A 24,328-nucleotide genomic window follows, 5' to 3' on the forward strand; every position below is an offset into this window, starting at 1 on the left:
GAAGCAAAGAGCACAGATCTTTTAAAACTACATCTTTAGAGCACAAAAGTCAGGATATATAATTGTGTGTTTTTGTCATCAAACACTGAAGAGAAGTTTAGTAGAATCCACTAAATGAATCACAGAATACGATATGGACTGCATAGGAAAATAGCAAGTTCTCCCAGGCAAGATTATATTTGGCTCCTTCAATACCATGACAACCAGAGCTACACATAGCATTTTATAGTGAAGGGGCCTTGCCTGAAAGAGACAGTATCTCCAATAATGTCAGAGGAAATAATGCATTTTTCCAAATATAATATTAGAGTTATTACTCTTCAGGGTAAAAAAAAAAGCCACATCATAAAGGGGTGCCATGTTATTCTAAATGAACGTTATCAAAGTGTAGGTGGCCACCTGGACCTCTTTATAGAACATGACACCGGACACAGAGAGGCTGAATGATAAAGCTAGCTATTGTTACCCCTGAAGTTATGGTTCCTGGGGGAAAAAAGGACTTGGAAGGGATCAGCAAGGGTCGCCAGCGTTCTCTCACAAAGCTAGACAGATTCCATCTATGGCTGACAAAGTCAGCACTTCCCTCATTTGTGGAGAGCTATTCAACCACTTCCTGGTTTACATGAACCCAGAATGCCAAGGATAACCTGGATTGGTTGCAAGTTCACCAAGGTCAGCATATTACACTGATACACTGATTTTCAGATAAAACAGAAAAGTATAATCTAACTACTTATTTTAAAACATAAGCACATGTAAGCAGTGTTTCAGTGCTTTTTAACAGCAAGGTTAGCACAATTTAGTATAATTAGCATACAGACAAGCAAGCATTCACATACAAACACACATCAGTGTTTGACTTTTACATACAGAAGCTCTTTTGGTTAACAAAAGACACAATCTTCACCTTCCTTACAAACAGCTGCAGCGTGTGTGTGCATATGCTTTTGTGTGAGAGCTGACCACCAGCCAAGCTGACACTCTTGGCCCGGCTGCAATCCCTCACTGGCCAAACATCATGCTAAACTCATCTGGTTACCATGACTTTACAGAGCCTCCAGTTTCAAGGAAAAGGACTCTGAAACAATAAAACAAACAGGCCGCTTTCGCTCTCAGTCTCTCTCACAACCCCTCCTGAGTCCTCTGCAGCTGGCCTGGCCTGCTATGACCGCAGGGCAGAGGGAAAGCAGGGGCCAGTGTAGTGTGCCATGTCCTGGCACACATTACTACAGACCAAAAACACACAACACACACAACTCAGCCATCACACTGAGTAACACCTGACATGGGAAAAATTATTAGTCATATCTTTAATTTCCATGCAGATAAGTTACAGAGAAAATACACCTGAAACATTCATCTTGTGGTTGATCAATCCTGTTGTATTTGGGGTGGTGAGCCAGCTTCAGGCAGTTGACCAAAATATCTACACAAGTCTGCAAAACTGATGACCAACAAGGCTGTGACACACAACTAAATTAGTCGTTCTCATAAAGTGTTCTTGCTTCCCCCTCTTCATGCCGTATCTAACCGCCAAACAGCACAACCTCCAACAAAAATACTAGGTCTAGAACAGAGAATGATACATGATTGCAATCTGACCTGGAAAGACCCAGGATTCACAGCTTGAAATAAAAAATCACATGCAAACAGCACTCAACTCTACAGACGGTCAGCTGGCAAAATACCTAAAACCTCTAAATTGAATTTACTGCAGTGTCAACCACAAAACTCATCTCAATCTAGAAAAACGTGATCTTAAAAAATGTGAAATTAGGTTCTGTCCAAGAAAGACTGTCCTCCGTCAGATCCCGTTTCAGCTTGGCATTGATAGATATGAATATCATCTCATCTTTCATTCAGAACAGGTTGACCGCAGGTTAACTGCCAAAGGGACTGGCACACAAACTCATAAATAACTAGTTAAATTCACCAGCGTTCAGCTCGAGGCTGGTGGTAATTTCCCCCATTCTGCTTTCCACTGCACATCCAACTCTTTTCAATCTCTGCCAGTGTTCTATTTCAGCCAGCATCTCTAACCAGACACGGCATGTCTTCCAGGGTTAGAGATAATATCTGGCAACTAAATCCCTTCAGATTCATATTAATTCATGTATCAAAGCCACACAATTATGTTTGAGTAGCGAACGATTAGGCAGGAGATTAAATCTATTTAATATGGCTGTTTTTCAGTGTTTAAACACAGAAATAGAATTCTCTTCAGTTTCACTTTTAAGCGGCTTCAGAGTGAAGAACAAAACTCTGCATTCAAAGATCTGGTCATGCACAAATTGTTTATAACTGGATTCTTGCATTTTATTTCAGCTACATAATAAGACTTTCACACAATTCATGATGGTTGTTGATTACAAGGTACAAAGGGCTATAATGTGTGTAAAAAAGCCATCAATACTCTCAGCACCACATGTTTTGGTTTTATATAAATAGAAAATGAAAGGAACATAGTTAAATTACATCCATTTCTTTAGTCTTTTATATTGGTCACATAAGTGTTAAATCTCACTAATTTTTGCCTTAACTGTTGAGTATTTCTTATTTTATAAACTACAGTATCAATAATTATGACTAAGCATTGCTAAGCTAACTGCATTACAAAATCTATAGCCTTTCAAGTAGCATATATTAACATCCTGCATTGACGACAGCCATATCGATAAATGCTATTATCTCAGGATGAGGGATCCATTAATTCAGCATTGTGCACACAAAGTATGCAGTCTTATTACCCCCCCTCACCATTAACTCAAAGGGTATTATCTGTACTAAGGAGTTACAGAAACTAATGTAGACTAATCTACTTTTTAGAGACAAGATTTTGAACCCTGCTGGTGCTTCCCATTCAGTTGTCATCCCAATTCAACAGTGTTTATACTCAGAGTCTTCAACAACAAAGGCCAGTGCTGTTGGGAACACTACTAGGCCATCTCTCAGTAATCTTAAACGCCTTGCTTCCTCACTGCATCTTCTTCACCTAAACTTATCTGACAAGGCAGAGTCGATCCCTGGTAGCTTTAAACCATATGGCTAAAGGCTACAACACATATAGTATATCGAATTCACTTGTGATTTAATTCTTAATTATACCAGTCAGCCTTGGGGGGGGGGGGGGGGGGGTCAGGCAAGCTGAGAGGGAGAAAACACTGATTAGTAGCTGCACGCTGACTCAGGAGCTCCACTAAACCAGCCACATGAGAAATGTCTTTCATCTCTGAGCCAGGAGCCCACAGGCCCTGTCCACAACAAAGCACACATACAAACATAGACACATACAAGTATGTGCACACACAGACACACACACACAATTAGATCTACTTCCCAAGATCTACATCTGACACATAACTGGTGACTTAGTCTTCCTCTGGCAGAAATACCACAGCCAAACAGATTATAGAAATTGCTTTTCTGAAGAGTAAAACTCATTGGACATCACTCCAACAGCAGGTGGTTTATTGAAGCACACATCAGCTTTTAGTCTTTTATTCTGTCTTGTAATTTATAAATGGAACTCAACTGTGTGTGTGTGTGTGTGTGTGTGTGTGTGTGTGTGTGTGTGTGTGTGTGTGTGTGTTTATGTCTTTCTATTGTTGTGTGGACAAATTCTGGTTCAAAACCATAGTTGTGAGGTCCTTGCAAATACAAAGGGCTGAAGAAGGTTTAAATCAGGGGCAGGGTTAGGGTCAGGCATTTATTTGTGATGGTTAAGGTTAGGACAAGACGCTAGGGAATGCATTCTGACAGTGCTCTGATATGCATTGTCAGCAGTGAGACTTTATACAGGCAAGCCTTTCCAAATCATGCCCTATCAATTGAATTTACCACAGGTGGAATCAAATCAAGGTGTTGAAACATCTCAAAGATGATCAAGACAAATGGGAGGCATGTGTCATAGTAAAGGGTTTGAAACGTTTTTCCAATTTAATAAATTTGCTAACATTTCTTAAATTCAGTTTTTGCCATTATGGGGTAGTGAGTGTAGACTGATGAGGGATTTTTTTTATTTCAGCATGAGGCTGCAAGATGACAAAATGTTAAAAAAAAAAAAAGGAGGTCTGAATACTTTCTGAATGCACTGTGTGTCAGTATGCAGGGTCAACATATGAAACACCACGACTCAAACAAGAGCTGCCTGTAGTCACTGAGCTGACCCACATTTACCCAGGGATCAATGTGTCTGAACTTTTCCTGCAGCTGAGTTAGATTCATTCATAGTGACTGCTGCATCCCTTTTTTTCCAACCAAGAAAAAATACCATACTGCTTGGTAATACATCTTTGCTCACTAGCAAAATATAAAAGGTAGGCCTAAACATAGCAACAGTTGCTATGACAAGGTGTGGTAGGAACCCCTGGCAATGCTTGGGAAGGTTGCTATCCAAGCTTTAGCATGACTGGAGCTCTTTGTTTTCAAAGGGTTTTGCAATGTGTAGGGCAAGTGAGCCAAGATTGGAAAAAGATGACACGTTTGTCACATAATGTACTGCATGCTTTGTGGTGAAGACATCCATCCACAGACACACAGCATACACACAAGCAGAAACACTACAAGACACACATACTCTTATAGAGTGTGCTATGCAAAAGCACACATGTTCAGTAGAAGGCCTAGGATGTAGTGAAACTGGAAAAACATGAGTGACGCCATCTAATCCACATAGCCAGACTGGTTTAACCCAAAATGCTGAGCGCTTATCAGGACTATCTTGCTCCATACCAATAAGAAAAGTCAGAGCTGTTTTTGTGTGAAACTTGGGAACGACAGGCAAGTGTGTTCACTTAGCAGCCGGCCCACAAATGATATGCTCAGTACACACAACAGGCCTCAGTCTTGGCCTCTTCCATACCATGTCTGCAGGGCGTGTTCATGTGAAATTTGGCAGAGTAAGTGTGTGTACAATGTCTGTTTTACATGTATGGTGCCTGTGTATGACTCAATGCTGGGTGTAACATTATTTTTTAACTAAATTCATTAATAACTTACAATAGCTTATTTGTAAACTCTATTTTCACAAACCTACATTTTTTTTACTACCCCTCTCTTCATCCGTTTTATTTTTTGAACAGTGAAAATGCAAAGAAACTATTTTAAGTGTTGCACTGTAAAGAGACCGTTGTGGGTGTGTTACATGTTCCGTGTTCTTTAGCACAAAATGGCACACCCACGACTAGTCAATATTTCAGGAAAGCAAACATACAGTAATCTGACACATACAGTCTTAATATAATGTCTCAGTGTACTGTTCAATTAAATCATAGAATAAAAAATAAATTATAAAGTTTTTAAAAGGAGTCATGGAGTCTTAAATCCTAAATATAATCAAAATTTTTGACTAATTCAGTAACTGAACAAACTCGCAGCGTTCTCTCTCTCTCTCTCTCTCTCTCTCTCTCTCTCTCTCTCTCTCTCTCTCTCTCTCTCTCTAATAGAAATGTAACATTGTTTGGAAAGTTCATCACAACATTGTTGTAGAAGTTCCCATGAATGTATTGCGCTTGCAGTATGCTCTGCTTTCACCTTCTGTCCAGCTTATACCAAACCAGCTCCATGTGATTTAAGTCTGGAGACTGTGCTGCTCTTCCTTCATGTGAAGCCTCCATCTAGCTCTTTTCTTCTAATATTTTGGGTAAACTCCTGACAAACCAGTCTGTCTTCATTCGTTACTTGTCTTTCTAATAACAATATACAGTACTACTTCCTGCCTAATAATGCATCAGAGTGAGTAGTAACACAGTTTGTTCCAACACTGCCTTTGTGCTGACAGAGGGTCTGTAAGTCATCAACCTGTAGGAATTTTTGCATTAACTTACAAGGCTTCATTTACTTCCATTGTTGCATCGAAAGCTGTAAATTAACCAAACTCTTAATCCATGTGAAGGGCCTGTTTTCTATTAGATCTGTATAATTTCTTAGTTTTTGGTCACCTAAAATGTTTTTTCTTTACCTTGGGCAGTTTACCTCTCACATTTGTACCATTTGAGGTTATTCACTGAACTCAACAATTTCGATAAAAACTGGAGAAATGGGGGCATACTTTAACTTTTTACTGGTGGTAACAAGAACAAGACTTCTAATGTTTTCTCACAGAGAACATTGTAGCTCTACCTTCAGAATCATTCAAGAAAACAAACCATGTTCAAAAGTAACCTTTCCCAACACTTGCATGCCTGTGTGTAACTTATATACCATGTGTATGTTGAAGAGGAATTGTTTGAGTGTGGTTCAGAGCTAATCTGTGCATGGTACATGAGAGTCATGCATCTCCAAGAATATACATATTGCCAATGTCACCTTTAAGTCAACAGTGAATGAGTGAGAGGGAATAGGGTAGCAAAGGTGCTAATGGGCAAGAACAGACACACTTCTTTTTATACAAATGTATCAATCTGCACACACATCAATCTGAGAGAACTGTTCTTTATGCAGCAACTACAAATATTTGTAGTATGAAATGCCTGTATTCTTCGTGTATAAAGCTTCAGCAGCCTAACTGAAAACTATTTTAGTTACTGTTGCTAGGGTGGTCTCACACCAGATTGTCTATGAGTCCATACTCTATATACAGTTTAGCCAGCTGCTGTCTTTTCAGCTACACAAGTTGCTGTGATACTGAAAGGACGTTGTAGGCTGAATGGATTGATAATTCCTTAGCACTTCTGGTCTGAATTAAACAATGACAAAATTGAGAAGAACAGATGACAACTGTGGGATAAAAACAATGAGAGGAAAAAAAACATGAGAAAGTGAAACAGAACAGACGAGAGAGGAAAAAGCAATCAAGTTCAGCTCGTGGGAGAAAGTGAGACTGGGCAGGACTTCGAGAAAGCAAGAGAGAAGATTGAGAGACAGAGAGAGCACCACATACTAAGGCCCAGTCAGCAGCTGAGCCAGTTACAGTAAGTGTCCAACCCTTACACTCCCATTGCGCTCCAACCCCATCCCCAAATCCAGAGTAGGATGGAGGGACATCTGGAAGCCATAATGGGGATTATTTACAACCACAGTGAGGTAACGACACAAAAATGCCGCTTGCGAGAAAGACAGGGGAGACGGAGAGATGGAGAGAGGGAGAAGGAGCGTGGCTTTCCAGGATCTGACATGAAGAGGGAGAGTGGCAGAGAGGAGAGGAAGAGACCCGGGGATGGCCTTTCCTCCATCTGACCATGGTGGAACTGCGGGAGGGGGCGAACTTATCACACCTCATAAGCAGACTAGGAGTTTTCCTAGACTGTAAACCTCTGCCGAGGAAATACTCCGCTTCATAAAAAAAGGAGCAAATGATAGGCCTGAATAACTCTGGCCTGTGATTGTGCCAGGGTCATAAATGGCCAGTCATGAATGAGGTCCTGATTTTTTTTTCTGATTTAGTTTATAGCCGGTGAATACATAAGACGAACAAAACTGGAATCACTGTTTTGAAGAATTTGGTACTTAAAAAAAAAAAAAAATCACAAAATGTGTTCTTTATTTTTTTTGTAAAAGTATATATGAATGTACCAGCAGGCAGTTTCCTGTGAGGTTACATGGCACAGGCTTCTCCTAAATTCTGCTGCCTGCCAGGCTGTCTCTTACAGTACCTTCTGATTCAAAATGGCTACGCATGTGACATTTCAGTGCCACTGTGTCAGCAGAAACCCCAAAACCAACTCAAGCACGGCCCACCAACTCTTGTATCATTTTCCTGCTACAGCAGGTTCTGCAGTTAAGAACTGTTCCAGAGCCATCATGTCCTAATTTTTATAAATACAAAGCTATGGTCTCCTGGAAATAACAAATACCTTATTACAAAAGTACTCCCTGGTTAAATAAAAGCCAAATAAATGCAACAAAGCTAGGGCTGAATAAACAGCACACCAAGGTCATCGAAGGAAAAATTAAAGCTGTGTGATTCTAATAACATAGTCCTTAAAAGGAAAAGTGACTCATTGCCAGAGGCACTTCAAAAACACTGTGCTTTAAGCATTCAATTGCAAGTAGCTTAAAAACATCCAGTAAATTACCTAAATTACAGATGGAAATAGAACCAGGCCCCTTTATGTCACAGCCAGAGGTTCTCCCAACAGATGTGTGGCGGGAGGCACGACCAACCCCAGTAAAAGCTTTTTCCATGTTTCACCCTCTCTCATGTGACACGTGCACAGCTGTCTGATCCCCACAAGTGGTGCCAGGGGGCACTGACAGCGCCCCGACACATATTTGTATGTCAAGTATCAAGAGGCGGGGGTATGCCATTTAATCAGTGATAAGCACAGCAAATTCATGAAGGACAAACAGGGAATAACTGACATAGTATGTAAACATGCCTTAGAGTATATTGCATTTAATGCTAGGCTACACACCAGCGACACCAGAATTCCCAATGCTGTCTGTCTGCAATAACCCTCCCCACCCCACCACAGCCAACCTCAAGTTCCCCTCAGTGCTGTTTTCTTTTTTTGCCATCTGTAGCCTTCTCTCTCTCATTCTTTCTGAGTTCTCCTGTGTGACGCTTGCGTCAGCCCCTTCTCTCTCTCCCTCTCTCCTTTTCGTCCTCCGCCTCAGTCCATCTTATTTGGCCTGTCACATTAACAAGAGGGCAGGAATGGTCAGAGGCCTTAAACTAAACAATCTGTGCCCCACGGCATTAAACACACAAACAGGATGTTCCCAAAATATTAAGAAACCACAAACACCAAAGAAAAGGATGGAGGCAGGGCTTGACTAAACAATAGATCAGATCTAGTGTGTGTTACAGCTCAAAGACTGCTGCAGTGAGCATACACCCAGGCCAGCAACATGAGAAAAAACTGCCTTGGAGGGGCTTGGCTACATCACTTTTTGCTGTCTGTACAGGAAGTGTTCCCAGTACATCAAAGAATTCTCCAAGCCCGCACATAGACCTGTTCAACCCATATCGCAAACAAGTTGATTTACACTATTCTGTGTCAACACAGCCTTCTGATACCATCTGGAGATAAAGGGCGTAGCATGAAAGGAGCCTGCCAGGCCATGTTACCCAGCTTGGCTGGGCGTCCTTACTGTCTGCCACTCTGTTGGTGGTGGAAGCACCAGGTGCTGCATTGTTCCTCTGCTGGGTATTGATAGTAACAGAACGATGACTGTGATAAGACAGCAGGATGTCACGAAAAGGATAGTGCAAGAAGTCATAGAGCTAATCCTGATTCTATTACAAGACATTACAATGATAATTGATTATTTGTCATGTTTGGATTTTATTTCATCATCTGGAACATTATTCATTTAAGCGAACATGTAGGTGTGGTGAGTTACACTTCCTGTTTAGCTGGAGCTGGAAGGTTTCAATATTTTAACTGGTTGTCATGGAGATTAATCAAATGAAGGTGTACAATATCATTAAGTGCTGAGCAGCAGTGGTCACATATGATAAAGAAGACTTTCTGTGTGTTGTAGAAGGCCATTTGTTGTCAAATCTTGCAGGAAGATTATCCATGATCTCTTTATAGTGACTTGAGAAAATGAATTATTAATTGTGCAGTCCTACTTTGTAGAGAGCATTACAGCAGCAGTGTATATGTATGTTTACATATATTATTCTTGCCCTGACTCAATCTCCACTTTGGAAGGCCCTGGGGGTGAAACAGACAGCTGTATGAATCTTCTACTTTTACTACCAGTAGAAACGCTTGCTGATCAGTCCCAGGAACAAATGACTTTATGGCAGCTTGTGAGTGCCTTAACAGGCCTAGAGCTCCCACATCAACCTGAAATGAAAAACACAACAGGGTGGTAACAAGAGCCAGAACTAGGAATACCAGGCATGTGCTGTGGGAATGTTCAGGAACCCAGACAATATTTTCCAATTCCGAGTGTGTAAAACTCCGAGCTGGCACAGTGCATATACAAGAATGTAGCCGCTCTGTGGCACCTCGTCAAGTTCCAGTAGCACCTTATAAATCTGAACATCAGTCAAATTAAAGTCACCAATCACTTAAACAAAAGTAAGACTTTACTGCCAGTGGTGTTCCAGCACCAACATGTCACAACATCCTGACAGATATTATAGCACAAGTTTCCTACTGCCTTTTCTGGGCTCATCCTCTTACTGATTTGTTTTCCTCTCTGGATGTCGGCAGCTTGTGGAAAATGAGGGGGGTTTGTTACCACACTACGGCCCTCTGCGGCTCGACTGGTACAGCCCAGCACTGACATTGCACCATTTAAGGGTTTGATTCCCATTGGGACCACCCATACTATAAATGGATCCACCCAAATGGATGAAAACATCCACTAGGCACGCGTTAAGTGCTTTAAAGCAATAGTGAAGGGGATAAGCATAATAAGGGAATTTAGATGGAACTGGCTAAGATGCAGAGGATATTTGAGGTCTCAGGAAAAGGAGATGGAGACAGATGAAAGTTAGAGAGAACTGGAACACTCAGAGAAATACTACATTGAAGAAAAAGATGAACGAGGGTATGAGAAAAGGGAAAATAGAAAAGAAATGACAACAGAGAGGGAGGAAAGAGGAGGATGGGAAGATGGCAAAAGTGGCAAGAGAAGGGGGGAGGAGCAGTAAAGAGAGGAGAGAAAATAAAAGATCTGGGAGGAGTGGAAAGAGGGACATTTTAGAAAACACTGAGATGTCTGTGAGAGTAAAGCTACACTGTCTACTTATACACACATGGAAAGGTAAACTATTCACAACAGACACGCACATACACCTCCCCCCACTGCTGTCACTGGAGAAAACAACCAGAGTGCCATTTACTCCAGATGATCCAGGTCTTTTCTATTCAACATTAAGATGTGTTCAGCTGTGGGCACCCTGTGGCAATATGTGTCATGGTGGAGGTAACCCAAGATCCCTTTCATTCTCTGGAAACCTGCCCAGCTAGGTGTGTTCAAGCTGGGACCGACAGGAAGGACCTGAAGCTATGGCGAACTCAACGGTGACAATGACGGACAGAAAGAAACCAGACCAAGACTACACACATTTTCATGGGGCATCCTTGAATGGGCACTTAATTATTGACACATCAATACTCACATAAGAGGACAACCTATGCTTTGAAAGTAAACTTACAGAGAGGAGCAATCAACATTATTAATGCCAGCATTAGGAGCTAATTCTACTTAAAACTGCCCCCAACTCCTCCCTGAAACCAAAGTGGGGATGTGTGCGATTAGTCGACTAAACGATTATACATTGCTACCTTTGCTAGTCAGCACCAGATATACTAATCTGTTGAAGTTCCCGGATGTTGTAAAAAAGCAAGGTGGAAAGTGGGACAGATGACATCTCGTAAAACCAGCGCAGTTTGATCTAGAAAGTAAAAAACATTTGGTTTTTATAAAGGATGTGTCAGAATAAACTGGCATTTAACCACTCGCCCAGACCAATGCATAACCATGTTCAGCAAAAGCATTTAGACCGGCATGGTAAGAAGGCTGCTGATGCTAATGTTAGCCACACGAGGCAATCCCGCACAGTCTGAAAAAGTAACACAGCTCATTGTGGTCAAGTTTTTTGAGTGTTTTCTTATTTTGAGACAAATTGATGAGTCTAAATTTTAATTTCCATTTAATCGACAGCGAAATTAGTCATCCCTATACTTCAGCCGTGTGCTGTTTTACATGTACCAAGGCATGTACTCATTTAGTGTTATTAAAACTACAAAAATCAGACAGATGACAATCAAACAGGAAATGAGGTGAAGCATACCCAGGAGCAGCGTTTTAATGAAAAGATCTTTAGGGACAAGCCAAAATTTACTCAGTGTATCAGTGCCCATGTTTACTACTGTTTGTGTAGCAGAAGACATAATTGTCTGATTCAAATAAAAAAAAATTAAAGAAAAAAATAAAAGAAATTTGACTGTAATAAAAATTGAAGATCTTTATTATTAAAAAAAAGAAAATATAAAATCCTAATCAAGGCTGAATGAAATTGTATAAACTCTGCTTTGAATCACAGTGTGTGGTAGTGTTACAAATTTATGTCTTGTTTTTTATCGTATGCACAAACTGTGAACAATTTGGTTTTACAGGGTCATAACATAACCCAAGCTCTTCCCGTTTGTGTGTCTACACACACAGGGATGACACCAGAGCAAAACAAACAAAAATAAAGTATAAAAGGTACAAAGGCTGAAAATCTTGGCAAATCATGTAACCTAAAAAGAATAAAAATTTAACTCCTAACTGATACCACAACACTGCAACATCACTTTTCCAATGCAGGTGGTGGCCTCTCCCGTTACAAAGGAATAATGGACAGGCTGTGAAGTTAACCGACACTGAAATCTGGAGAAAACCACTAAATTACCACTTTCATCTCCCAAAATAAATGGAGGGGACTGACGTGCTACGCTATATATACACGTCCCCCTCTGCTGCAGCCATGCACAACACACACTTTCTAGGCCACAACGAGGGCCTGTCACTGCAAAAACGACTAGCTTGGCTACTAATTATAACCTCCAGAAGAAAGGTGTCAGTGCTGGGACTTGTAACCAAAAGCATCCTGAAAATATGCATCTGGCAACAGCTGGGCTTGTAAGGACACGCTGACTGTTCAGAGCAGGAGGAAGGTAGACATGTGGCCACTACAAAAAAAAAAGAATTAACTTTCAAAGCAAGAATACAGTGGGTAAGGCTAGGTTACATGGCCAATAGACAGAGACCAGATCAGGGCCAGGCCTGGGCCTTCTCCATGTTGTTATCAGATTAATCCATGTCTATTTCACAAACATAGAGGATAAGCAGAGGATGCTCCATTCATTTTACTGCACTAGCAGTAACAAGACCACTGGCATTCATTCATGAATTGACATGATACTAGATCTATATATTCTTCATTAATTAAATTAACTGGCTGATCAATTAAAGGAACCATCCAAGAGTTAACCAGGAAGGGAAAACTCAAGCCTTATCCATTTAGGACTTATCCGTGAGCACCAGCCCAATGGTGTAAGCTGCGAGAACAAACAGCGGCCATGCAGTAGCAAGCAGACACCTAGATAAGAGTTACGGGACTAATGACCTCACTGATAAGCAGATTGAGTCAGCGTAGGAGGCTACAGCGGGACGGGTCCTTGTTTTGACGAGGACATGAGACATCTAGGTGATCGCAGACACCGACTCTCTCAACAGGCTGATAAACCACAGGCTGCACTTTGTCTGCTTCAACAGCAGTGTGGCGGACCAGTGCAACTAGTGTCACCTAAAACACAGTGAAAGAGTCAAAAAAAAGTCTCCTTTCCCAACCACCTTTCCTTGACCTCGATTGAAAACATCATGAGGTCAAGGAAAAGGAGATTTCATAAGAACGTAGGAAAAGAGTTTGTGAAATGATTTTATTTTAAGTATTTTGTTATGGTGAGGATATTATATGTTTGCTCTTCAGTATAACTCCTAACTGGATTTAAGAGAGAAGAAATCTATTTAAGGATTTGAAGCTTAGCCAGTTGTGCAAGGATTCCTATAAGTTTTGGATCATGTCACAAGCATGAACTAGGTGCTCTGTTGTTTCTACATTTACGTGGGTCTGCCGGGGTGAAAGTACAATGGTATGTCATTTTAAATGTTGCTGCAGCAAGGAATTGTAGGATGGCATTCTCTACTTTCCTTTAGTAAAGAAAGGTCCAGTGAATCCTATACTAAGGGAGATAAGATGGGAAGCATTGAAGCTCCTTTTCTTATCATTTCGAGAATTCAACCAGCTCTTATCATGGCTGCCACTTAGATACTTCCAGGTCATTTCACTCAGTTAGGAACCTTCCTAAGCAAAAAAAAGAAAAGAAAAAAGAAAGACTTTTCGACCGCAGCCTTAGTCTCACCACCTGTGACCTCAGCATGTGGGTTATCCCACCTTGCCATCTCCTCACGTCTCATTTACAGCTGGATGGATCAGTGAGCATTAAAAAGGAAGAGTAAAGGAGTAGAACAGAGCTTCGTTTCAGGTGGGCCATCCAATGCTTACTGTTAATATGATCAAAGACACAAGTAGTGAGGCTCTGGTAAGGTAAAAAAGCCACTGACCCTGAAGATTTCACTTCTGTTGAGCAAAGCAGGAGGCAAAACATGAGGCAACAGCAGATGGGAATGAAGATTAACCTAAACTCTAATGCTGGTTTCTGTCTCCCGGTGAAATGGACACTATACAAAATAAAATGATGTACATGAAACCAAAATGCCTGGGCACACAAAGCCAATGAAAAAACCATGAAAGTACCACCTCCATCTAGGTCAACTGACTGGTCGTGATTGTCCAGTCATATCTTAGCAACCAAAGCGAATCATGGTAAACCTATCAAGCTTTAGATTTCAGATTGTTGAAGCAGTGTGCATGGGGCTGTAGTGAGATAAGATACTTTGCATATATGAGAGTTTAAACCTGAACGCTCTAACTTGCAGTACAAAAATAATACTGACTTTTTGCCTGACTTTACAGCTTTAGCCTCAGTCGTCTAGCATGTCGTCATATACATAGCCATCAAGTACATATTTAGTAACTCTTTACAACCTTTTAAAAATCAGTCAGCCTGACATGGGGGCTTTAACCAACCTTGTGTAGTTAACAGTAATTAGCAAGATAGCTAGCTATATTAAAAATTTGCAAGTGGCAGTTGTCATTTCAGCTGCTAAAATCAATAAGCCTGCTCAATATCAATAGAATTTAGAGTGGTAAATCTTCCACCACATGCATATGCGCTATGCTAGAAATGAAAGCTTGACAAGCACAGCAACAGTAACAGTAATGGGCAGGGGCTTAGCGAAGGATCAAGTCCGGTGTCAGTATTGTTTTCTTGTTGGTAAATTATTGATAGTTCATATATATATTGAATACTCCATTAGCACAAGTACGGAAAGTGCCACAGTAACTTTCCTACTCCACCGATAATTCGGTAACTGCAAACACCCTAAATGCTGTAATCTGCAAAATTCATACTTCATACAACAATATCAACAAAAAAACCTGACTGCACTGATGACTGCACTTCTTTTTTCTGTGGTGGACGATACTCACCCTGGCTAATAAGCGCCCCGGCTAGTCTGTTTCCCGACCTTGGGAACATCATTATAATAATAAATGGAAATGCCCCATTTACGCTATTTCCTTATCTGAATAGGACTTGAGTCTGGGGGGAAACAGATTTGCACAAATAAGGCATTTTGAAAACAGATGGGAACCCAACAAAGCAATTAAGGCAAAGCATCTGGCTAAAGGGGCTAAAGCATCTAGAGTGTATGTAAAGTAATTATTATCTAATATCAAGGAATTAAGTGTTTTGGACAGAAAACTGCATCAAAACCTAATTACATTTACCCGTAGGTTAAGAATTACTGATATTGAAGTATGAGTCAATTTCACTGTTTGTTAATTAAAGATGTTGGGGCTAAAAGTAAGGGAAAAGGGGAGAAAGAGGGAGTGCGCACATTTGCGTATGTGTAATTAACGCAGAGTAGTGCTGTAAAAATACTAAAGCAGATACCAACAGATATTTGGCCAAATCAATAAATGTTATATGTAACATTTTCTTTTCTAAAAAGAATTGGGTGAAACTAATTCACATCAAGTATCCCTCCAAATTGGCTGCTATAAAACATGAGCAATCAATAAACAGGAAGGGAATTTAAGTATCTATGGCACTTATTAGTCTTGTTTCAAGCGCCTAAGGGGGAAAAATTGGATTTGGGGGTGATGAAATTTACTCATCAGCACCATGTCAAATTGTTGTGTCTGTATTATGACCTTCAGCACAGAGAGGAAACAGTGTGAGCGAGCTGTCTATATATAGGAGGTGAACAGTGGAAGACAATTGAGATGACAATCGTAGCGACCACAGGATTTCCCCAGCAGAGACGTCTCGGGAGGGAGAAAGAGGATAGAGACAGAGGGGTGTGGGCTAGTCAGACCACATATAAAATTCACTGAAATATATAGAGGAACTTTCCAAACAACCATTTATAGTCATGCATAAACAGGTCTTCAGCACTCCAGTCTTTCAAATATGCACATAACCAGTCACAAACTCACTCTCACACACTTCCCCACAACCCACAAAAACCCTTTCATATCGGATGCCACAAAACCACTAAATCTCAGTATGAGTGTAACAGTGCTGAGGAGGAAACATGCCTGCAACTGAATGGGTAAACAGACAGCCAGGTGCTGCACAGAGGCTTCATCTACCCAGACAACACCAGGGTTTCCGACAGAAACGTTGTCAGGCCCGGTGGCTGGACTTGTACGCCAAGCCCAGTCCAGGAGGGTGGGCTTTTTTTTTTTTTGACTGATTCGTCAGCCCAACAGGATGTTAACCGATGGATGTCACTGATGAGTCTCCCAACATCCCAAAGTCACAGATGCTTAGGCTTAGAATACACTGGTGATACCGTGAACAGTAATTCAGACCCAAGCAGAAGGAATGAAGCAATATCAGATCAGTTGCATGTGAGAGACACCGGCGTGAATGACCGCCATTCAGAGAAGATGGATGAATGGTGCTGACAAACTGCCTGCCCATCCAACATTATTTAAGTCATGTATACTATAAAGACAGGGAGGTCGGAACAGTGAGTACAAGACACAGGCGCGCACACAGCAGGGTAGGTATATAGACAGGCCTAAATATAGATCAGGTCACCGTCAAATTTGCCACCACACCACGAGCCAAGGTCAATGCTCCATCAGTATCAGAAACGGTAGGCACTGAGGCAGAGGAACAAAGTGTATGACAGCAAGACAAAATGACTTCAACTTATATCATCTTCAGCAAAACCAAGCTCACTCTGTGGGCACCTCTAATTTATTTCAACTATTTCAGTTTGTCCCCATCTTTCTCTCTCTCACACTCTTTGCCTAATTTCTCACATCGCCTCTCTCATTATCTAATTAAGAAGATTGAGCAGAAACTCCACAAAATATAAGTTTGAATGCCAATGTGTCCAGACAAGTCTAACTAAGTGTACATGCTTTTCTTTAATTCAGTGGTAATTTGCTTTAAACCCAGTTACACATTTTTGAGTTCTGCACAAGGACATTCTCCCCCTGGGCAGCATTTCAAACTGAACTACTACTGCAAACAATTAGGAAATATTTAACAAGCAATAATGAGCCTATTTTCACTTCATGCAGCTCTCACCACAAAAAACAGCCACATAGTAGTATAGTGTAAATGACAGAACAGGTAGAAATCAGATTACACAAACGGCCTAAGAAAGTTGGAGATGCATTCTAGCCAGATGTTGAAAAGGTGCCACAAGCTGTTGTACAAGATATGCATGAATGAAGAGCAATAATCTATGTAAGTGAGCAAGCAGTGTGAATGAGAGTGAAAACTGTAAAAATAGAACGTCTGTCCTACTCTTAGCTCAAAAGTCTGATTCATCCATGTGTTTAAGTCAATTTACAGCTAGTTGTTAGCTAGCTAGCTAAACCATTTTTATTATAACTAAACCACAACACAAGTAATTCTACCTTTGACCAGTTTCAGGTGCAAGCAGGGATGACCGATTTGCATATACTGTATCCCTGAACAACCAAGGCGGATGTAATCAGATTTTTGGTCTAGCTAACAGCTAACACATATGTGGCTAAGAGTGTGAATGAAAGTCTTTTCATTTGCAGGTGGGTATTACACTAATACTGGACATGTGAAATGACAAGTGTAATTGAAGTTATTGTTATCATGATATCATCAGTGCTGATGTTTTCCTAATTGTGGACTCATCCACAATATGCACTTAAAACAGTTAAATAGTTAAAAACAGTAATGTCTGATTAACTTAACCTGTTTACTATAAGCTGATTGGTTTTGACATACTAGATATTTACCTGATTGAAAAGCTACATCAGTGCAACAATACCAATGAGAAGTGGGGACAAATGTGCCTGCCCACATTTTCCTGCTGCTCAGGGATTCAAAAGATCCTGCTTGTGTAACTTGTAGACTGCCGCAGCACAGCTTTAACATGCTAGGCAGCTAATTTAGCCACTGAAGTGTGCAGTCCTTATTTAGCCTGAACAAATTTGAAGGGCAAATACCTCTCAATTTTATTTGGCATGAAGTTCCCTTTACAAGTATGACAGCATGAGCTATAAGATCAAAGCCCGCACATGTCTGTGGAGATGCAGCAGAAGAGCTTTATTAGGGATGCTGCTCAGCTCTGTGCTGTCATGATGTTGCTGGCTGGACTGAATGCGCTGTCTGATCGACTCAGCCTCTCCAAGTGTGTCCCTTTAGCACACGCTAACGCAAATGCATGCAAACATACCCAAAAAAAGGACAAGTTGGTAGACCCACACACACACATGCACAATACACGATTCCTCTGGTACATGCCCTACACAGACACGCACCAACCTCAGCCTTCTCTGTCACTAGGCAAAGCTGGAATACAGCAGTCTGGGAGGGAGAAGGGGGGGCAGAGACAGGAAGGGGAGGGAGAGGATAGGAGGAGAGAGCAAACAGAGGAAATAAAAGAAGGGAAGAGACAGAATAGAGTTAGAGGAAAAGAGAGAGATGATATGAGATAAAGAGAGCTAAATAAACTACAAGAGATATGCAGCATAACAAAGTGCATGAGGAGACAGCATATCGACAGAGTGACCTAAACAATGAGAGCTAGAGAGATGGCAGGAGCTGACAGACAGACAGACAGACAGGGAGAGTGAATGGGGCGGGTGGCAATGGTGGACAAAGAGGCAGGCCTCATCTAAACAGCTGCTGTTCTCCCGAACATTGCACCTCAGCTCCAAATTCCACAGGCAGCTCGGCTATGAGGGGCTGCAGCCTGAGTCAGCGCTTTTTGCACACACAGCTGAGCCCTCCGCTCAAAGCAGCCAGGGGATGCACTGGCTACAGCACATGCAAAGGGACATAAAGCAGTCGCAACCATGAGTTTGGAGATCTGCCTAGATTTTTCAGGCTTCTGCACCTAAACCATAAGCTGTAGTTGAAATTTTCTGTTGCAAATTGAATGCAGTTATGCATTGTTTTTAAGCATAAGCCATGTGCATTAGAACACAGTTATGCCAGATTTAGATTTCAGCATTTTAGAAGGTAGTGAAATTGATGTAATAAAGATGATGCAGCATTATGACGCAAAATCAAACAAGGCAGGCAGGCAGGCAGGCAGAGTTGTTGCGGTGAGCAAAGAACAACATACCTATCAATAAAACATAACAGAAGCACCGAACGTGGATAACTGGTTGCAATCACCATCTAAAATTAATGCTAACTGGTCCTGTGCTAATGCTAAAGGGAGGTTACATTCAGACACCAGAAAACAACAGGAACAACAGAAAATAGATGAAATGTATGAACAGATTCCCAATGGCAACCACAATAACCCTAAGTCCAAGCGCATACCTCTGCCAAGGCCAAACAATCTGCACCTAATTGTACAAAGACATAGATCTCAACACTATAAATATGTCCGATTTTTAACATCAAAACATAATTTCTTCAGAAATTAATGAAAATGTTGAAAAATGCCCTATTTTGTGATGCTAGGGAAACTGATTTTAAAAAATCCTGTATCCAGCCCTTTAACGGGATCGGCACCAAAATGTAATGGGCTCTTCCCTGGTCCATTGCCCCATCCCTCCACAAAGTTTGGTGCAAATCTGTTCAGTACTTTTTGCGTAATCCTGCTGAAAAAGAAATAAACGAACCTTGGTGGAGGTAATAAAACAGCGGCCAGAGAGGATCTCATGCTGCAGTTTTCTTCCATAATATTTATGAACTTGTGCCCTGACGAGGCTCCTGAGGGCTTGGGTTTTAAGAGCAGCTAATAGGTTTTATCCTGGGGTTGGAGACAGTGGAGGGTCGGCAGCAGACACTGATAGATTTATAAAATAAACAACAGGCTGAATTAACATTGTGTTTTGAATTTAAATTATATGCTTCTTCTAGAAATCCAACTTACCCTGTCCTCTTTGAAGGTTTGGTATAACAAAAATAATCAATTCATTTAGTAATACTACACAAATAATATAATGGTGTGTATACACACAGTTTGAATGGCATCTAGCAGAAACTGTATGGAAGCCAAATTGCGTCTATGGCTACTGCCCACATAATCTTAGACTTTCCTAATCCCTAGATTTAACAGTCGTTAAACTTTGAAGGATCCACGTTTTATTAAGCTTCTTTCCCAATCAAAAGTGTACCACAATACACACAATTTGAAATTCACTACTGGTGAATATGTGCCATACTGGACATGCAGTATAACAATAACAGAATAAGTAGTTTGACATTGATTTTAAGCAGCAGAAAATATTATCATTTAGAGGCTTTGCACTAAAATCATAAAGATCAACAAGATACATTTTCAGGAATATTCCTTTTATCTGCTCTTGTAATTTCTGTTTGGATTCCATACAGTTTTATGAATGAAGAAAGGGGGGGATGTCCGCACTATGCATTTTTCTGCTCGTGTTTTGAATTGGCTTTTGGTAACATCTTGTTTTGAAAGACCAGTGTAGATGCGCTCCCCTTCACTGACACATACTCACCCAGTTCACTGAATATGGGAAGAGAAAAACTATGCGAGCAAGCCCCTTCGCCAGTTGGCTGTGGGACCGTTTCAGCTGAACGGGTGGAGGGCTAGAAAAACCCTTTGACAGCATAAAAAAATCTTGTGAGAAAACAATGTTGCTCTGTCTGTGGTGTTTATGTGTGTGTGTGTGTGTGTGTGTGTGTGTGTGTGTGTGTGTGTGTGTGTGTGTGTGTGTGTGTGTGTGTGTGTGTCTGTCACTGGTGTAGACTTAGCTGACAGACAGAAGAGGAAGACTTGCCAATTGCTCCTCAGAGCTGAAGAGTCATTACAAGGAGAGCAGACCAACATTTTTCCTTCAGCATGAGCGGAATAACACACTTACAAATGACTGAAACTGCACTAACGACTCTTGTAATTTCCCAGAAATCAAACTCATTGAGAGAGATGGTTGAGGTTGTAGTTATATTTTGTACACCATCATCTGTATCTATACGAGTCATTCCTAACGAGGCAGAAATGACATAACTTGTGCTTATGCAAGTACATGGCGTGTGCTTCATGCTAAAACAGATCCATCCAACAGAGATGGACTTATTTTGAAAAGCTGCAGTGGGAAAAGAAATATTATAATGAGCTAAACGCAGCCAACTGAGCAGCTTCACTTTCATTTGATCTGTAAACACTGTCTGAAGTGATGGACAGACAGCTCAGCAGAGAGGTCAGCCAAACCCAACCAAACAACAATGCAGGGGGAAAATTATGCAGAAAAAGAAAAGAAGAAAGGAAACGAGATGGGAGGATAACAAGAAGTGAAGGTAAAGAAAAGAGAGAAAAGGGAAGGGGGGAGTAGAGGCCATTTGCAGTCAGATCCCGAGGGTCCTGGGAGGCTGGCTAATGACCTGCGCTGCAGTTTCTCCTCTGGGAGACGGAGAAAGGAAGCCAACCCTTCCCCTGCCACTTTCTGATGACACATCACAATTAGCAGCAGGCATTTCTCTGCCCACAAAAGCTCCCAGACAGATTGACTAAGTGTTTTTAAAGGCCACCTGTGAATAATCTAATGCTTAAAATGCTATGCACAGTTTCATGTGTGTTACCCTAGCACAGGTCCAGGTAATCCTCAACATAGACTCCAGCTATGCCTTCATAGCTAGCTGTAGCTGTAGAACTGGATCCATACCTCACTGGCCTAGATCTTAAATGTCATGAAAAAAACAGTCAATTTCTTGTCAATTATGCTATACCTAATATAGGCGACTAATCATCTCAGACAGTCAACTGCTGTTATCTAACAGCTGTTTGATGTTTTAAAGGCAGGCTCCACCAAGGTCAGTGTATTCATCATAGGCAGTACTGCTCAGCCTGTGGAAATTGTTGTTTAATGTCTTCTGTGGCCATGTAGGGCGCTTTCCAGTCTGAGAAAATAACCCTGATGATGTCATTAGGGTTATCTGGACTGGAGCTTGGAGGCTGAATCTTTTAACAGAAAACTGGCGTTATAAACCGAGATGTGGAATTTGAAAGCTGGTCAGGGAGAGCCTCATGAAAGACACTAATGATTTGATTTGCATTAGGGGAATTGTAGGATCCAGTGATATGGGGGCTTGACCTATAGCAGGGCCTGTAAAGATATACTGGACTCTGCAGAACAGGTTTCAACCATTCTGTGTTTAATCTGCTTCTCACAAGTGTCCCAACTTTATGGAAGTAGAACACTAAACTGCGTCATGAAGTCTACTATTCAAACAGTGTGTTTTATGAAATCATGGACAACTGTATTATGTTTGAAACACATGCTGCTCATAACTATTGGCACCAGTCTCACAAATCTTTGCTAACGTTAGAGCAATTAAATCAGGTTCTTTAAACGTCTATGTAAATAAATGATCTACCTTAATTTTCTTCTTCTGGCAGGTTTGTTTGGCATGCTGCAGGGTTAATTTAGGCTAAGAGTAAATGAAATGTGGAGTGCAAAAAGAGCATAATAAAATGTAAGTGGCTGCTGGACTGCTCCCTTTGGGATACTAAACTCGGGTGTGAAGCAGCGGACACCAGGAGAGGAGAGCATCTACATGGGCCCCTCTGCTATGTCTGATTGTTTGTGAGTGCACTCAGGACAATAGAAAAAGCTTGTGTGTGTGTGTGTGTGTGTGTGTGTGTGTGTGTGTGTGTGTGTGTGTGTGTGTGTGTGTGTGTGTGTGTGTGTGTGCGTGTACGTGTGCGTGTGCGTGTGTGACAGATCTGCTGTTGTGAGCTTGTGTACAGGGAATCCACCAGCAAGGAAATAAACATGCTGGTGACCTTGAGTCTTCTCAACAACACCAAAATGTTATGAACGAGTGAGCCGCAGAGTAGACAATGACACAATGCGATACAGCTGTCCCACTTCCTTGTATGACATCATGAACCCATTGGGCCTGGACTAGCTCACTGAGAGTCCTTGTGGTTCCTTCCTGTTCTCTATGCCCACCGTAACCACCAGACAGCCAGCCAGGAAACGCTAGAGCAACTAGAGGGGTAACAAGGATGTCCGGAGAGATTCCAGGCCACACAGGATTTTAGGGTCTGATACTAATAATGATATTAATGATACAGCTTACTTATCCAAACTACCTGTGATACCAACAATATTTTCCCAGCAATGAGATTTGAGATTTTCCCTTTCAAAATTTGACGACTAGCATTTATCTTAACATCACAGTCCTGTTATTATCAGCAGCTCTTTTGGTGACTTCAGTTTCTTCATGGATTTATTATAATCCAAAAGCACCCAGTCCTGATCAGGACCAAAACACAGCTTCACAATCAACTCTCCACTCTCTTTTATTATCCACCATAGGCTGTCAAAAATAGAAGCACTAGAGAACATTTCCTGCCTGATCTCTCTCTACCTGAACCAGGCACACTGTACAGCATTACTGATGTTGCTGCAGTTCTCCTTACTGCTACAACACAATTGGCAAGGTAGCTAGCAATCCATTAGCTTAAACCAGTCTACACACATGTTTATTACTGCAGTGGTGCTGTGGACAAAGTATATGAGGCCAGAGGTTTGAAGAGATAGCCTTGCATACAGGGCTGCTTGTTTTTGATGGGGTGGATTGGCCTCTGAGCAGAATTTAAGACCACGTGACCCAAAAATTCTCAAACAAAACTCAAATTCTTATAAGTGTAATGACAGTTTTTCTGGTCTGTTCAATAATGGTAATAACAGGGAGGGACTCCAGTCTGTGCAGTGAGAGATAGCCTCGTTGGGCAAAACCACAATAATAAGTGTGTGTGCTAGTATGTGTGTCTGTGTGATTGTGTGTGCGCCTCCACTGTGAGTAGTGTGTGAGGCATGCTGCCAATGAAAGCCTTGCAGGGTGGAGCACACATCAGCTGCAGCTGAACAGCTGGCCACTGCGGGCTAACACTGAGTCTGGATTGAGACAAAGTCAGGCTGCCTCCCCCATGTTTGCCAAGTGTGGGCTGGCATGGCTGCCCGTTTTCATTCAGCTGCCCCGCAATCCATTTCCCAAAACAGGGAGGGAGATTAGGACAAAAAAATCAGGAAGTGATGAGAAAACAGGATGTCTATGAGAAATGAGTGTGTTGTATCAGAAGAAACTGAAAACACTAAAACATTAAATGACAAATAAGTACGATTTTGGCATAGGTTGGCAGGCCTCCCAGGCCAGGTTGTAAGAGAATAAATACCAAAGCAGGCCTGAGTTAGTGATAATGGTAGACATGGTAAGTGTTGTGGTATATGTGAGGAGTCAGGATACAGCGTACTTTCCCGTGTTCATTTCCCCCGTGTCTGCAGGTCATGTAGGGGTCTCTATTTCAGCTGAAATGA

General features: G+C 41.4%; 1 protein-coding gene across 4 annotated transcripts in view; it reads right to left on the minus strand.

Moving 5' to 3' along the window:
- cdc42bpab (CDC42 binding protein kinase alpha (DMPK-like) b) overlaps positions 1–24,328 on the minus strand; it is a 73,792-nt gene that overhangs the window by 45,279 nt on the left and 4,185 nt on the right. The window lies entirely within an intron of this gene.

Source organism: Seriola lalandi, unplaced genomic scaffold (genome assembly GCF_002814215.2).
Source record: "Seriola lalandi dorsalis isolate HSWRI2012SDOR001 ecotype SW California unplaced genomic scaffold, Sedor1 jcf7180002054901, whole genome shotgun sequence".
Lineage (NCBI taxonomy): Eukaryota > Metazoa > Chordata > Actinopteri > Carangiformes > Carangidae > Seriola > Seriola lalandi.